At 43.0% G+C, this 18,131-nt stretch overlaps 1 protein-coding gene across 13 annotated transcripts in view; it reads right to left on the minus strand.

Annotated features, from left to right (window-relative positions):
• STAG2 (STAG2 cohesin complex component) overlaps positions 1 to 9,900 on the minus strand; it is a 76,068-nt gene extending 66,168 nt beyond the window's left edge. For 4 of the 13 annotated variants that reach the window (XM_086850483.1, XM_086850477.1, XM_086850490.1 and 1 more), the window contains exon 1: positions 9,540 to 9,900. The gene's annotated coding sequence lies outside the window, so the exon portion shown is untranslated. Of the gene's footprint in view, positions 1 to 8,260; positions 8,628 to 9,075; positions 9,419 to 9,539 lie in introns of those variants that run through there. The other 9 variants (XM_086850488.1, XM_086850480.1, XM_086850486.1 and 6 more) reach the window with 6 other exon arrangements.
• Positions 9,901 to 18,131: the final 8,231 nt, after the last annotated feature.

Here is an 18,131-nt window from a genome sequence, read left to right on the forward strand (position 1 = left end):
AAATCTGGTTTGTTTCATAGCAGAGTGGTAATAAAGCATACATATCACTGCATCAGCAATACTTTTTAATTGATAAACATTTTTAAATTAATCAAATACTAATATCAGCTTTGAAAACACAACTTCTCAAAACTAACTGGATGGAAGCACACAATAAAACAAGAACAGCTTAAACGTAGACTATTGAAAATAAATGTAATTGAGTGGGGAAGAAAACACAAACATTTTCCATTGTTGAAGCATTTGCCTTGTTAAACCATTTCTATGTTTGGTCAATCAACATGCAAAAGCCAGTTTCACCTTTTCTTTAACCAATTGTTTATTAGGCAAGTAACAACAGACCTATACCACAGATCCAAAAGAGATACTTGTGCAGCTTTCCTTTCTGGTTACCATAGTTTCAAATGAACTGTAGGTTTCTAGAAATAATACTTATGAGAAGGAATAAAAATATATCTGCTTAAATATGAAAACTGCAAGAAGAATCATTTTGATTAGTGTATGAATGACACTTAAGTGAATAGGTAAATGCTTAGGAAAGGAGTTTTATTTGCAAGACTTCATCAGACACAGTAAGTGAAGCCTGAGCACAGACACAAGATAAATACAGCACATGAAACAAGAGGGAAGAGAAAAGTAGGTACCAAAAAGTCATTTACCACTTTTTCTAAAATTCCCAGCAAAAAAAACATTACGAGCTCTAAATCAGGACATTAGTCCCAAGCCTCCAGCATCAGGGGATACTTTCTAAACATATATTGAAGGGGTGAAGCACATGAATCTTCACAGGAATTTAAGATAACTTTAAAATCTGAAATAAAGAAGGACCTTCCAATAGGAACAGCCTAATAGATTGTCAGAGAGATTGTGGAAACTTTATCCCCTGAGACATTCAAAACTTGACAAGTGGCCTTACAGGATAAGATTTAAGAAGGCTGGATTAGACCTCCATGAGTCCTTTCCCACCTAAGCAACTCTGTGACCAAGAACACAAATAATTTTTTCACTGTGGCATTACTTCCAGGAAGCAACTGTGCATTCATTACACAAAGCTTTATTTCACTGGTGTTAAAAGAAAGTATTTCAGATACAGTTGTCCAAACAGGTACATAAAAAACAATAAAAATAGCATACAGCCATACACCAAACTGAAACTTTGCTACAAGAATACCATTCCCATCCCAAACAGTACAAAACAGCCAGGTTTCACAAATATTTATGTTATTAATCTTAAATTATTAATATGATACTTTCCTCCTTTCAAATACATTTAAATTGTATTCTTTACCCTAAATCAAACTACAGTATATCAATTCTCTTCCCTATTTCCCTGCCACAAGCACAGCTCTGCCATACGATATATAGACTGCAGCCATTGGTTTTTCTCATTTTGAAAAAAAAAAAAAGGGCTTGATCAAGTCTTCCCAGTTTCCTCCCTTGGAAAGAACATCATAATAATCTTACACAAATTGAATTAGTTCACCACTGTATCCATAATTATAAAAAACGCCTTATTCCAGGACTCCTGTCAAACAGTCACCTTCAGACTGAAAACCAGACACCTCAAATGCATGCATAAATTACGAGTCTGTGTTCTTGACACTTACTACTTACATTAGAGATTTTTGTAACTTCAGTAATCCATATATTCAATTACCCACAGCACATTAATAAAAGTAACACATGAAAAAATACAGACCTTTAATATTCACACCCCTACTCAATACAAACTCTTATAATAGTTTATATATATATATATATATATATATATATATATATATATATATATAACCCTACTTATAATGAACTCTCCTTGCTGGAAGATTATACTCTGACAAAAATAAAAAAATCAAGTAATTATATCACTTGCTTATTATCTGCTTACTAAGACTTGATATGGTCCAAATTTTCAGTTGATCCTTCTTAAGGGATGAACTGAGTTTTACGTAAAGGAATAACAGACAATAGCATGAAAGACTGAAAAAGCCTTACCTTGAACAGCTTATTTTTATTTGCAAACAAAGTAGAAGTCAATTTTCTTTCGCCCAGATATGATGCTGCAAGGAAGGTCTTAGGCTGAAATCTTCAGTTCAGTAAAAAGCTGCAATTCAGCCATAACCAAGAACTGCAACATTACCTCCCCATCGACAATGCCCATCTCTTTCCAGTCAGTTCACATGGACTAAGCAATAGGAAAATAACTGCATTAAGTACTCTTTGCTATGTGACCACACAAAATACAACACTCACCCTCCCAGGAAGCAGAGTGTTCATCACATGATGCCTGCAGTCGCTGGTACTGAGGTACCACTGGAGAGGGAGAAACCTGAGGGGAGCCTGCAGGTAGGGTCATGTGTCCTCCACACCACCCACAGCTCACTCACAGGCCAGAAACTAAGCATTTCATCAAACCTTTGCCACAACTCCAAAGTCAAATTTGGAATGCAACCCCAAATAACTAAAACATGCATATCTAAGGTTCATTGTTACTTTTTAAAAATGGTCTGTAGTTTCAGAAATGTTTTGTCTTTTCCAAAATGCCAGTATATTCAAATGCATTATTTTATTAAGAGGAAACCCTGAAATTTCAGCTATAATTCTTATCAATCTAAATCACTGCTAAGATATCCATTATATGGCAACAGACACTATTTGAGACCTTTTTGAATACACAAGCAGAAGTCATCAGCTTGTTCTATCAACCCTTGAACAATGGGAACAGATGCAAAAATACTTTCCTGTCTAGAGGTACAGAGAAGCAGTAACAAAAAAATGCCACAGAAAACAAAATGTTTTCTAGTGTCATACATATTCCCTTACTCTAATATAATAACTAATGTTTACTGAAATAAATCATAGAAAAGTAAAATGCATAAAAGGTTGTGTAAGGGCAGGACTAATAAGCCATTAAATTCAGAGCCATAAGAAAATAAACCCCTCACCTACCTACCAAAAAAAAAAAAAATCACAAAAAAACCTAAAACCAACCAACACATGTTCTCAGATACTTTTTTGGGTAGGTATTGTGATCAGCTTCTCAATCACAGATCACAAACTACCCTGCTATATATGACAATCTTCTTACATCTACTCCCTCTTCTGATCATATCGTACAAAAATAAGCCTTCCAAAGGCAGAAATCATAGCTAGCTACACAATCAAAAAAAATGTGCAGAATAGACAACAATTAAGTATATACATGGACAAAGCAGCTATCAGACAACTAACTTATTTTTCCCTCTGAAGCCGCAATAAGACAAAAGCAAGCTGAACACAAATACAGTCCTATATGTCCTTCATTTCTGACTCAAACTGGCATAAAGAAGTTTAAGTACAGACTAGTCCAGGGCTCCACCATGCAAATCTGTAGCCAGTAAAAGCTAGGAAAAGCCAGCTGCCACATGAAAGCCACAGGGGTACCCCGAGGGATCAAATTTTCCCACACTGCTGTCTCCAAAATTGGGTGCCAGATCTCAGGAAATGTTTGTGAAAGAATATTTCCCTTTCCCTCTTCTCTACGCAAGATCTCATAGATCTAGGACAATTAAACAGTGGAAAACTTGGAAAATACAGAGATACTAAAAACTGACTGAATATATGTGAAATAATGGAATGGCATAACCCATCAAATCTAGGATTCTGGTCTAGTCTCAGTGATTTCACCCATCAAACTGACAGGATCAAGAAAAAAATAATATAGTTTATGTGTTGATACACTCAAAGACTGAAACATCTTTCTTGAGACAAGCTTCCCAACTTCAACAAACCAGCACCAGTCCTACAATTGTCTGTGATGATCTAAATGAAGGTCACCTTCAGAGATTTCCCTTACTTTGAATTTATTCTCACAAAAAATTAATTTCTAACTTTACCAGATTTTTATGAACTTCAAGATGAGAATACTTTAGGAAAATAAATTCTAGTTAAAACAACATATGATTAAAATTTAAATTTTAACCTTTTACTCTCAAAATGAGTTTTGCTATAGCACACTTAAGTAAATACCCGACCTTGTCAAAAATCACATCAGATCCTAAGACTTACCCTTAAAACCACAAATGCAGAACTCTTTGAAAGCTTATTTTTTTTTTTCTAACATAAAAAGTCACTGTGCTAATTTTCAAACACGAAATCTGTTCACTGAATGGAAGTGCTTAACTGGTTTACTCTCCAAATGAGTCTTTTAGACCGAACAGATGCTCGCCCAAGAGCTGCAGATGTGACACTGCCAAGGCGACCGAAGGCACTCCCCGCCACTTCCCCGCGCCCCATCCCTCAGCAGGCTCCCCCGGCCGCGCAGCCGCGGCCCCGCCGCCGGGGCGCCCCCTGGGGACCGGGGGCGGTCGCTGCGCAGCCGCCGGGGGCTCGGCACGCCCCGCGCTCCGTCCTGCCGGGAGCGGCCCCACGCACCTAACCAGGGCGTTCCACGTGCCTGCAGCCCCGTTCCGCTCCACCTCTGAGACTACAGGACAGGAGGGTCCGGAAGCAGGGGGCCCAGAACAGCCCACACCGCAAGACTGCCGGTGTCAATGACCCGGGGAACTATGGGACTTTGAAGAATTCCCGTTTTTACTTAGCCTTTGAGTTTAAAAGAGGAGTTCATCTAAAACGCTGGATGGTATTGAATCTAAACCACGGCTACAGGCGATGTCACCATTTACGTTTTTGTGATGCACATGAAAAACAGTTCTTTCCATTCCTCCATATATTTGCTGTGTGCAAGCTTTTTTTTTCCAACCTAAAACTCCAATTCCCTGCTCACCTCTGTTTCCCAAGGACTAAATTATCACTCTCTTCCTCTGTCTCAATGGTTCTCATATAAGATGAAGTTTTCAGAATATGAATGTTTTAAATGATACCGAGAAAGAGAGCAAAGCTTTTATTTAAGAGTATTAAACTGGTATGCTGATGGCTGCTATCAATCACTTCTTTCCATGACAAAACAAGTACTCAACCAGATGAAGCTCTTGGAAATTCTCACATCTCGCTGACAGAGACCAAATAGACAACATATTCCTGCTTCCAGTATGTTTTCTTAATTACATCAAAAAAAGAAAAAAAGAGGAAAACAAACACAAAACAACATCCACCACCAAAACCCAAGAGAACCATTTGGAAATTGACACCTACAATATTCTGAGTTTTCAATTTAGCCAGAGAACAAATGCCACTGTAAGCAGAGATCACACTGAGTCGAAAACCTTGTCTCATCTGAAAAAACACAGAATACCACAACCAACAAGCACAAGTAACAAGCAGAAATATTTGCTTATTTTCTGGGATTCATTTGGTGAAAATAAGCAACCAAAGTACTTCAGGTTTCTGTAAAACATACCTTTTCTTAGTGACACGCAAGTTTCAGAAAAGCTCCTAAAATATTTGCCTGCAGCAAAACAACTGAGACAGTAAGACCACAAATGAAAACAGCAAACGAGGAATGACAGAAGAGCAATCTAATTTAAAAAAGTTCACAAAGCCTTGATGCGCCAACATCATTTCATGACAACTAAGTCTAATACAGTTGCTCCCACCACCAAAAGCAGGAACTTTCAAGTGGTTTGTTTGCTGCAGCTATTTTCTACAGGAGACTGCAGTAGCATGTAATATTCAAGAAAAGCTGTCCACATTACTTTTTTTTATATAATTCAGTTGCTATTGGTAAGTTATACTAAGACAAAACAAACCTAGACAGCATTTAACTGACAATTATATTTACACTCCTTCCAAGTGGAAATTATTTCACTCCAACCATTGAAAGACTTGAACATGTAAAGTTCAAATATGATATATTTGTGGGATTTGATTTAAATTACCAACCAGCTAACTGAATATTCCAATCTATAAAATGAATGCTATTCAAGTAACATAATACATTTTTAAACTAAGTATTTTAATAATCTATGAACTAGTAATTTCTTGTCATTTCACAAAAACCAATTTTTTAGAAATATATTCAAATATCACAGAATCCTTGATTTGAACCAACTCAAATTAATTTCAGTTTTCACTTGCAAAACATCAAGACCTTATATCTAAAAGACAAGAGCTGTACATAAATTTTAACTTCACTTATTAAATACAGGTTTAACAAATCCTTACTTTGTTTATTGACTTTATTCAGCATTCCTGAAACTGTAAATGCATGAAAAAGCTACAAGAGCATACCCCTGGCCCAAGTACATAACTTGGAAGTTACCTGAATGCTAGAAGTATCACAGAAAAATTAAAGTCTCTCCTATCAACTAGTTCCATGCTTGTGGGTTTTTTGGTTGGTTGAATTTAAGCTTATACAACAGCCATCCTTAAATTTACCACAGCTACCTTAATACAAACAACACCTACAGAAATTCAGGGTTTTGTCTCACAGGTTGCACAAAGCCCACCTGTAGACAACACCAAAAAATGTCACTGTTTTTGTTAAGAATTACCAACATGAGCCCTATGAGTTACAGAGCAAGATCTATCTGTCAGAGATGGGATTCAATTAATATTTTTCTCCTCTGTATAACTTCGAAATTTTTTAGTCTTTGATTAATCAGAACAGTGAGGGAATTCCAGCCTGTTCACCTCCAGGGCTTTCAGTAGCAAAAATATTCATGTTTATGCTAAAAGCAAGGCAACTCTTACACCATGTTTCATTTAGTAATGAAATTGTTATTATACCATAAAAGAACACAAACTGTGTTTACCCAATAAAGAGCCCTATACCAGATCTGTGGTATTGAGTTTGTGACTGATCATCAGGAAGACAAATCCACAAAATTATGAGTTGAGGATAATGAACAAGTGATACCAAGATGACAGAGATTAATGATGGTCAATTGCATAATCACTCATGGTATTTATTTCTCTACATACAATCAGCCAACCTGTACAAGGATAAGTCTTGGGAGAGTTCAATACAAGATAAATATTGCAAGAATAATAAATAGATTATTGATTCAAGGAAAAGAGACTATGAAAAACGGAAAAAGTTGTTTCGAATAGCCAAACACTACAAACGAGAAAGAAATAATCACAAATCGAGACGGAACTGCCAAGAGTTCACAGGGAGGCTTATGGCTGGTGAACACCTCGCTGTAAGAACTCTCATTCTTGGTCATTTAAAACAGGATTCAACAAAACAGATAAAAGCGGTCGTGCAACGGCTTCCAGAGAAGCGATCCAAAAGGCATTTTCCTCCGGTTCCCTTCCAGCAGCCCCGTGAGACATGCAAGCGGGATGACGAGCGGAGCCCGAGCAGCGCCAGCCGCGCTCGCCCCGAGCCGAGCGGAGGGGCCCGGCCGGGCACGGAGGAAGAGACCGCCTCCCGCGCGGCGGTGGCCAATGGGCGGCGGGCGCGGCCCGAGGCGCGGCGAGCAGGCCCGGCGGGGCCGCCGTGACGCACTTCGGCAACCGCCCGCCCGCCCGGACCGCGCCGGCACGGCCCCCCCGCAACCCGCGCCGGGCGTCGGCCCCGGGGCGCGCAGCGAAAACGCGGGGTCACACCGGCGGCTCAGGCGCCTCGGAGACCGGACACGCCAGGGTGTGGCTCGAGAACCGCACGGGAAGGGAGAGCTTTCGAGCGCGGGGGGGGGGGCCAGCAGCAGCGCTACCCGGGCTGCCAAAAAGTAATTAAAAAATAAAACAAACGGAAAAAATCCCAAACAAACAAAAAACAACACCAAACCGAACAACCAACCGCCCACTCGCCCTCAGTAACTAGAACATCGGACTAGGAGGTAATCGAAACTTTGTGTCACCTCCTAACGCCGCATCCCATGGGAACACGAGAAAGCAGAGCCGGGCCCAGGCAGTACAATAAAAAATATAAATACAACAAAAGCGCCGAAAGAGGGGCCCGATCGCTTCCGCGCCAGCTCTCGGGGGCAAGGTGGGGAAAAAAAAAGGGGGAAAAAAAATTGAGGTCGGTGGTCCCGGATTTCCACGGGGCAGACGGATTATACCCAATGCTACCAGAACACAGGAAGGCATGGAGGCAGCGCGGCCGGGAGCCCAGAGGTGCGGGCCCCCAAGGCCAGCACGCCCAGCACCAGGGATGCGCTTGGGCAGGGAGAGGAATTCCCGGAAAACAGGGCCTGCTAGCCCAGCCATCTGCGGCCGCTCACTCCTCCGTCCCTAACCGCAGCAACACCTATACATGTATATAGTTATATATATAAAAATCTTAAAAAAAAAAGAAAAAAAAACAAACCCAAAAAAAACGTGTAGAGAAAACCGCCCAGAAAAGAGAAACACCAGGAAAGCTCTCGTTTCCTACCTGGGCAGGGTTCAGCTCAGTTCAGTGCGTGCCGAGGAGGAGGGGGCAGAGGAACACTATCTAAAACAAAAGTGGCGCCAAAACCCCCCAGTAAGAAGCATTCTCCTTCCTCCTCCTCCTGTCCCCCTCCCCCACCGGGGCCGGCGAGAGCCCAACGGGGTTCCAGCAACACGCGGCTCCCGGCATCGGGCGTCCCCGGCACAAGTTGGCAAGCGCCCTTTCTTTACAAAAAAAATAAAGGAAGCCGAACGGAAACTGCCACAACTCTTCCTCTTAGCGGACAGCCGCCGAGGAGCTCAGCCAAAGTCACTCGGAGGGGAAAACTTGACCCACAGAGGCCTTCCCCGAGCTACGCGCCGGGGCGGGGGGGGCAGCGAAGGGAGGCGGTGGGGAAGGTGCAGGTCAGTTCCTTCGTCCTCACTTGGACCGAAGGAGCCCCCCTCCCGCCAGCCCTCCTATGCAATCATGGGGAAGGGCGGCCAGAGTTGCCTCAGCTCTCGGAAGAGAAACTGAGGAGACAAACCTCGATCCCTCGGCACTACCCTGCGAGGGGAACCCACCGGGAGCGGGCTGGAAGAAAGAACTCGGCTAGCTGGGCAGCGGGGAGCAGGGGGAAAGGAGCTGTGGCCAGTGCTGTCAGGGGTGCGAGTCCCCTGTCCGCGGCCCCCCCCGACATTCGACCCCAAGGCACCGGTAGCCGCCCCACCATTTTCTCTGCGCGGCCCAGCGCTCTCCCAGAGCACGGCTCGGGCCCCGACCCAATTCCCCTCGCTTGCCCACCCGAGCGGCCCGACCCGGCTCGCCCGCACACACACCCCACGCACACAATGCCCGAGTCCTCCATCTTGCCGGCAGCCCCTGCTCGGCTCGGCAGAAGGGGGGAGGAGGAGGAGGAGAAGAAGGCGGTTCTCCATTTTAGCTCGCCGAGCGCCGGGCCCGGCCTGCCCGCGACCGGCTCTGGGGAGGAGGAAGGGGGCCGGGGCGGGCAGGGGGGCCGCTTTCGGCGCCCTCTCTCACTCGCGCTCGGCTCGCCTCCCCCCTCCCCGCCACGGCGCGCAGGGAACGGGGGGTGGGGAAGCGGGGGGCTGGAGTGTTTTCGCGGCTCGGCCCCGCCGTCCTCCATCTTGGCTGCGCGCAGTCCCCGCGGCCAGCCGGCCTGGCGCCCCGCGCGGGCCCGGGGGCCGCGGGCCCCGGCCCGGCCTCTCATCGCCGCCGCGCACCACGATCCCGTATCCCCCCGCCAAACTTCCAGAAGCTTCGCCGCCATTTTCTAACTTACCTTGCCCAGTGTCGGCGTAGGCAGCGAGGAGGCCCTGGCGCGCAGCTCCGCTCCCGTATCCCCGGCGCGGCTCGCCGGCTGCGCGCCCGTCCCGGTCGGTGCCGGGCTGTAGGCGCGGAGGGGGCGCGGGGCGCGGGCGGGTCGGGGTTATTTAATTTGGCGGCGGCGCTGGGGATTGTTTGGGGTGTTCGCTGCTCGGCGGCTCGCGGGCGAATGGAGGGCGCAGGCGCCACCTGGCGGCCGCCCAGCGGGGCCCGCTCTCCTGGGCGTGGGGCGACACCTGCCGGCCGGCCGCGGCGGCGCCGAGCCGAGCGGGGTAAACAAGGTGCGGCGCATGCGCGGGGCCGCGCGCGGGGCGGGCGCGCAGCTGCCGTGGGGCGGGCCCGGGATCGGATCGAGAGCAGGGCCGCGGCACGGCCTAAAAAGGAGCGGCAGCTCGGACGCGGGGCCAGCCCGAGGGACGCGCCCGACCGCACGCAGGCCTGGGGCTCTTTGCCGATGCGCCCTAGCAGTAATTAGACATAATCGTCCGACCGAGGCGAAATTGGGCCTTACTGAAGTGCCCCGCGCCACTGGGCCGCCCTCGCTCCCTACGTTCCGCCGCCAGGAAGCGAAGTCGTGCGCGAAGGAGCCCGTGGCTGGGGAGATAAGCGCACGGTTGCCCGCACGGTTGCAGGGTGCCTTATCTTGGGAACTGCAGGACGCGCACAGAAGCAATGTCTGCTGGCACCGATGGCAGCTCGCGTGGTCGGGAGCGTTCTCCAGGGATGCTTTCTGCTTCTGCCCATCGCCCAGTGTGTTTCTAGTTAAATGAGCATTTGTGGATTCCCTTTTTGTCCTTGCATGAGGATTATATGAACCTAAAGCGGTCCATATAAGCAGAACAGAATTCTTAAGGTAACCAGATACACAATATGTGACACCTGGGTATTTTTCACTTTATTGTGTAATGTTAAGCACATCGCTCTTGCTGAATAGTTCCACGTAAGATTATATTTAGATCAGTCTGCACAATAATAGTTTTGCCCTGGCAATTAGTCTCCAATCACCCTCTTGTGTTTATCTACTTATAATTTTGGGGACAGCGTTAGCATAACTAAGCAGTCGCTAAGCTAACTAAGACAGGCTACTTAAGAGTATCCAGCAGTTCCAGTCTTTTCAAAACTAAGATGAGGCATCCCGCAGAAAAAATAACACTTAAAATGGAAACCATGATTAGAATAGGAGTATTTTAAATTAAAAAAAACCAAAAAACAAAAAAGCCCCAAAAAATAGTGTAAAAAGTTGATGACACTTAGGAATTCTAGATACAATCTGTCAGTACATGAGACAGGCTTACAAAAATAATTTATATTCTGTAGCTTGAATTCACATTTCAGAATAGTTTTGCAGTTTCAGTCAAGTACAGGGGAAATTAACAAGAAAATAAGCAGAAAGACTGTCTTATAGGTAACACTTTAGCATCCTGAATGCCCAGTCATACAATAACGTTCACAGTTTCAATTACACCTACAGATGCTGATGATGATCTTTAATGTTAATCTGATACTATCTGGAAATTGTAAAAGAATTGTGTATTTAAAAAAAAACCCACCAAACTTAATGTAAGCCTTAAAAATTATTTATAGCGTTATAAAATGACACTTAGGAATAGATGGAAAAAAGCTGTATCCATCTGTGCCTTTCCCATACAAAGTCAACTTCTGACAGCTGCCAAATAGACAATCTTTCCATAGAAATAAACTACATTTTTCCTGCACACCGAATTCCAGTAATGTGTCTTCTGCTTGAGACACAATAGGGATAATTCATATTACAACTCCAATCCAAAACTTCGTAAGATTATAGCATTTTACTTCAGGAGCTGGCAGGAGCACAACACAAGGCAGCTCCAGTCAGCTGTGCATGAAATACATGTGCAGCACATGTATTTCATTTTATTCCAAAAACACTGTACTTCACTCTTGAGCTCACAGCTGAGAGGTTTTAGGTAAATGGTCTTACCTAATGTGAAGAAAACATGACATAGTTTTTAAGGTGTGGCTTTGAAGGAATGTGTGTACAAGCACTGACAATACCATGGCAGAGAGTTCAGTCCATTTCCAAAGCTGACTCAGGCCTTGGAAGCCCAGATCCATAACACTTCTGGGTGTCCTGACTCACACAACAGAATTTGCTTTTTTTGACTTATGACAAAGCTCTAGAGACCAGACTCCAGGTGCAGCAGCACATTACAAACCCCTGGTCACAGAGCCTGCCTAAGAGGATTTCACACTCTTCAGTTCAATTTCCTCCCTCGCAGTTGTTCCATTCAGCTGTTTGCTCAGCCCTGTCTTAGCAAAACTGTTGCCTCATCAGAAAAGGGGGGAGGGACATATGTTTTCTAAGGGACCGTTTTGATTCCTGCCCCCCCAACCCAGATCATTTCTCTGAGCTGTTCCAGTACAACTGCAGGAGCACTTCAGTCAGCACAGCTGAAGGTGCTGAGCTCTGTGGTTAGGCCAGGAAAGTTTCTGCTCTGCTCCAGTGACCAGAAGACAAGAATTTCTTAAGTCAGCTGAGCCCTGTGAGGATTCCTCACCTTTAAGGGGGCCAAACTGGCTCTCTGAAGAGCCTAAATCCTTTATTTTCCTCATTAAGAGATCATGCTTCTGGGACTGAGCCTTCCAGTTGGTACAAGAGGGAAGATGATGAAAGCAGTTCCTCTGCAAGCACACCACTCCTTTCTAAGCTACCAGTTTCAGAGTGGGCTTCTACCATTGTTTCAGACTTTGGGAAAAAACCAAAGACCATCCTGAAGTTTCTGTATAGTTTTAGCACACTAGCATCCTTTCCAATACAATGAGAAATGTAAAAGAAAAATAAGTGCTATCTAAGCATTATAAAGAAATAGAGATATTTTCAATTCTGACCTGCCTAGAAAGGATTTATATCTGATATAAAAAGTTCTGTGAAAAACTAGGAGAAAGTATTTCACAGGACTATCTTTCTCAAAAAAGCTACTCTTTAGGTTCTTCAAATTCTACCATTTCTAATATTGAGCCCAATTTAGAGAGGATTTAACAAAGACTTTACAGGCACTGTTATTATGCTTGATCCAAAGAGACCTTCATGATCAGTCACACACAGGAAACTGAGCAAGGAGAGGGCAGATACCAATTCTGTGTCTGAATTAATGGCCAGAGATTCACCACTAGAGAAGATCAGAATAAAATCAAGCTGCCAGATGGCTGATTCATTTTCCCAGGCAGGAGATTCATGCTCATGCTGCTTCCTTTTCTTTTCATGCTTCTTTTTCTTTTTCCTGAATAATAGGAACCCCCTCTGCAGTTAGATTTCCTCATTTGTATTATTAAAAAAACAAACAAACAAAACAAAACAACCAATCAGAAACAAACAACAAAACCAAAAGAAAATAAAAAACAAAAACAAACAAAACAAAAACAAAGAAAAAATACACCAAAAAACCAACAACCAGAAAAACCCAACACCAACACACCACCACCACCACCAATCATTTATTTATTTATAGACTTTTCTTTAGAGAATTGGAAAAAGAAACCAGAATTTGTATACTGAATTTGTCTAAAGGTGAGGTGGTAGCTGTGATGGCCTGTATTGAATAAGCCATGACCATACTTTTGTCTGTTGAGATGGGTACAGAGGGAAAAAGCAGTCTTCCCAGACAAAATTTTTTTCTCAGATTTTTGAATCTGGCTTAGTCACTCCAGGGAAATCTGCTCTAAATCCTTTTGAAGATGAGCTATTACATAAGAAACAAAAATAAAGACCAAAAAATGGGTTACTTTCCCATAATTTGCAGGAGAGAGATTGCACATCAGTAGCTCTTTAGGTCTTTCCCTGCTCTGTGAATAATTTCTTCCTTTTTCCATTTATGTAAGTCTCCCTTGTATGCCCCTATTTCTCGCTAGATCTTTCCAGAACTCATGTCTGAATTTTCTTTGATTCAGTAAGTTTCTGCCTGATACTTCCGTGAAGGAGCAAAGAATCACAGTTTGTCCCATACCACTACAAAGGAAGGAAGTTTTAACTCCCCTTCATTATCAGCTCTAAAAATTAACAGAATCCCAGTAAGTCTCAGATGCCTTCCTGCTAATTGCATTATGAGCAGGAGCTTTACTCCTCTGTGCCACTTGTTACCCAAAGGTCCATGCTCATTCCCCTGTTTGAATGAGGTACTCTTTCTATGTCTCATTCTTTGAGATAAAAATCCCTTAGCCAGGTTCTAAAGTTCCATCAGCAAACTGTGTAAAGGCCACACCAGTTTTTGGTAGGAAATAATGAAAAGCCCTTCTTTCTCCTGGCTGCAATCAGGATGAGTCGCTTTCAATTGAGGCATCACTCAGGAACAAGTGTTACCAATCAGGCAACCTCTCTTGGATTCAGGACACAATGTGCTCCTGTTTCCCGATGTAGAGAAGTTTTGGAAGACACAGGCAAGACATTTTTGTGTCCTGTAGCTATGGCCAAGCAGAGGGACCATGAATCAAGGTCCATTTTATGAGTCAGGCACTATAACAGCATCAGTGACAAAGTCTGAGGAGGAAGAACAGGAACCAGAGAAATGTTTCAAACTGGGTAAGCCAGGTAAGTGGTGGGGCCCACTTAAAGGCAGCAAAGAACAGAGTGTGCAACAGAAAAAGGGCTAGGGTGAGAAGCTGCCAAGAACTGAAATAAAGTCAAGCAGGTCAAATAGCACAACTGGTGCCAAGCAAGGCAAACAGCTTTAGCTGAGAAACAGCTAAAACCCAGTGAAACTACATCATACTCTGGATGTGTAGAGCACCTAACCCATCAGGAACACAAAAGAGTTCTCAGAGTTCTCAGCTGATCAGAGCTCGTGGAGCTCCAGCCCCCTTGAGACTCTGACATGGAGCCAGTGGTTGCCTAAAAAAAGCCTAAAGGCTTGGTTAGGTGAAATTAGAGCGGAACTGAGACAGAAATGATATTATTCAGCTTAACCTCTCCCCAGGATTATAGAGCAAAACAATTATAAACAAAGTCAAACACTTTTGTGTTTAAGCTCTGAAGAAAATCCTCTATCAAATATATGGGACAGCATTTCTCTATATATGCAGGCAAACATAAGATTTGGATGATGTACTTTGGTCTTTTCCCCACAGACTACTAAGGCTGGAACTTAGGGAGTTAAAGGGGAAGTCTAGGAAACAGAGGGTTGTTACTAACAGATAAGGTCAAGGAGCAGTTAACTCCTTCAGATAAACTTGTACGGTTTTCTGGGACTGACCTACCACATTCCCAAGGTCCTCTATATATCTGTCCCTAATACGAGTTTCCTTTGGTTTAGTTTTCACCATCAACCAACTTCAAGGTTTCTTCCAGACTGTGTTTCTTACAAGTCACTCCCCTACTGACAGTTGTGTCTGGGGCTCAAGGCCTTTTTTGCTGCCTCAACTCTTGACACAGTGGGTGGTGGAAGCAAAGCAAAGTGTGATCATGTCATTAGCTGAGATTAAAGGTTTTTGTAAATAGCACAATGCATAACAAGTAGCAAGGAATACAACAGTTTATGACATGTTGGTGGGTTGCACAGATGTTCAAAACCGTTAAGATAAAAATACTTCTTTTAGACTGCAACTTTCTTTAGTGTGACAGTAGCAGTCCTGCAAAGCCTCTGCCAGCAGCTGTGAATGAAGTGTTTTCCCCTCTGTGACACAGGGCACACCTGGGGTGCTCACCATAGACGTTGAGAACAGCAATTCCCACTCTCACTCCCCCAGGAAGTCCCGACTTCTCCCTGTACCTCTGGTTCCAGCTGTGGGCCTAGCAGAAGTGAAGCTTCCAACCTAGAACAGGGGTCTTCCTAAAAGAAACTTGCAATTGCCAATTAGGCCTTTAAGAAAGCAGCTGCTGACAAAGTTATAGAAGTCCTAAATTGTGATGCAGATGCCAAATTTATGGTTTTGGTACATCTGTTTTGCACAACACCCATTTGAAGCAGCAGTTACTTTTCTGGTGGCCCAGCAGACAGAGCTCCCATACCGACTCCAGTAACATCACATGGGTCTGTTACACAGGACAGGGAGGTAAAGTCAGTCCTGGACTCAGAAGCTTCTCTCTGTAACACAGGAGTGAAAAGGAAGACATGCCAGTGGCTTGACATCCACTTTTGAAAAGCTTGTATTTAGAAGATAAACTATTTGGCTTAAGTGATGACTTTCATACACTGCAAAATTAAGTTACGTAAGAGAAATTGTGTCAATAGTTTTGTGTCAATAGCAAGATCTAACTATATAAAATCAAAAAGATATAACATTAATAAATTTAAATGCTGTCTTGGTAATCTTGGAAGGTTCTACTAATTCACTCTTTAAAATTTGAAGGTGACCATATGCATTTATACTAAACCCAGCTTTTCAACAATTATTTTAATGATTGTTCTAGGTATTTTCACAGTGGGACTCTGCAAATGTGTTTTTAATTTTTTGACAGTAAGCACCATTTTACAATATGAGACCAAAACTAATTCCTGTATCTCTCCAATACATTTTCAGCAATTATTACTTATCACACAATTTATCTCAGCCAACACAGTAGCTATCCAGACTATAAACCTGTAAATTAGTAATTATCTAAAAGCAACCAAGTAGTTTTTGATCTGCTTTAAATATTATGCACTCACAATATAATTAATAACATTTTGTCCCAGATTTTTCCTGGGTTTTTGTTTATCCAAATCATTCATAAATTAATATGAATTAATAATCTTCTTTCCAGTCCTAGGAAAAAGCAAGTTTCTTGGTAAATTAGTCACAGAGCCATGTTCTCTGAGTTAACACTTGCAGTTTTACTGTAATGTTTTCACTATTGCTTAATAGGAATTCATGGTTAAGAAAAAATTATAAAGATAAAATCTGAATTTCAACACAGGTTGTTTATCACAGGCCATTTGCCTTCTCACACAAAGCCACATTATAATTACAGCACATTAATTGCTGTACAACAGCATCAGTAGAGCTCTTTAAGTGACATGACACAGTCACATGACACAATGGCATTTGCCAAAATGAAAAGGTACTTTCAACAGCCTGAATCAGTGTGATCCATGGCAGGAACTGGGGGGAGGAAAGATTTTCTTGATCAAGTTTTCAAGCTATTCGGTAAAACTTAATGCATGTAAACCACACAAAAAACTGTTAAGAGGGAGAGCATTCACTCATCCTTCAGTGCCATGAAGAATTAAGGTGGTCTTCCCATCTGACCCTATGGAGAAGGGGACCAGCACCCTTCACAAGCCATGTTCAAGAACTGAGGCCAATCCAGCTGCTCTGCACAAGACCAACATGGAGAAGCCTTGGTGGCAGCACTGAAAGCACCTCTGCAGCCTTCTCTGGCATCTGGCCTTGCTGACAGCAGTCAGTCATGCACAACATAACAAAGAACACAAGTAACAGCTCCCTGTTCAAATCCTCACTGCCACAGAAAAACACTGCAAAAGCCAGAAAAACCTCCAGCTCCTCCTTTACTGTATGAAAAGCTGACCTTCACACACCAGGTACTTGAACTTGCACACCTTTTAAGGCAGAGCAGATTCTCTTCCAAGTAGCTCCTGAAGACCACAGCAGCAAAGGTCACTGCTCCTGGTAATGCTCCATCCTAGAGAACATCACTTCAGCTTGGTTTCACATGAACACCATATTCAACTGCCTGCATTAACGTCCTACCCAGTTATAATTCAACTCCAACCACCCATTGTATTTACATTTCTGTTAATTACAATAAAAACAAATAAAAAAGGTCACTTTGAAACCCATGCTGATTAACAGCAAAACTTTGAAAACTTTAACAAACTATTTGTCCTGTAGTTTCATACTATACATACAGCTAACAAAAAAAAAACCACTGAAGAACTGTGGTCAAAACTAACCACACAACGTTAAAATGAACACTTAAATACTCTAATTTAAAAAAAAAACAACAAACAACAAAAAAACCCAAACCAACAACCAATCCCCAAGCTATAATAATTTAAGAAGTTTTTATTGTATTATAAGCTTAAGATCAAGTCTCAAAACAAATTTTAAAAGTCTAGACAGCTCCAAGCTGTAGAGACAGAAGCTGCTGCAATAAGCTGAATAAGTTTGTGTGTTTTAGACCCCACGTTTCAAGGCAGTGAGAAAAAGCTCCATGCATTAACAATAACATCGACTCTTTGAGTTCTCCTTATTTTAGCCTTCTGTTTCTAAATAAGCCGCACACTTCCCTTGCTTTTTAAGGAACGTACTTTCAGAACCTTTTAGAAAACCCTTGTAAATCTCTCATTTATCCAGAGTAGCAAGTAGTTCGGCTGCTACAAATAACACCAAAGAAAGATAGTATACAGAAGCCACTAGAACAAAGTTACTGAATACTGATACTTGAACATACTGCATTGCTCCCAGGTAACTCATACAAAAATCAACTCCCAGGACACCCATGTCCTGCTGCTAACCTCCTTTTCAAAGCCCCTGTGCTTCCACTCCATTCATTTGCATCCTTCATTTCTGTCTCTTTAAACACTCAGCCCAATATTAGAAGCCATGTAATTTCTTCTGTTTCTTTAAGATAATG

Source organism: Cyanistes caeruleus, chromosome 14 (assembly GCF_971803275.1).
Source record: "Cyanistes caeruleus chromosome 14, bCyaCae1.hap1.1, whole genome shotgun sequence".
In the NCBI taxonomy this organism is placed as follows: Eukaryota; Metazoa; Chordata; class Aves; order Passeriformes; family Paridae; genus Cyanistes; species Cyanistes caeruleus.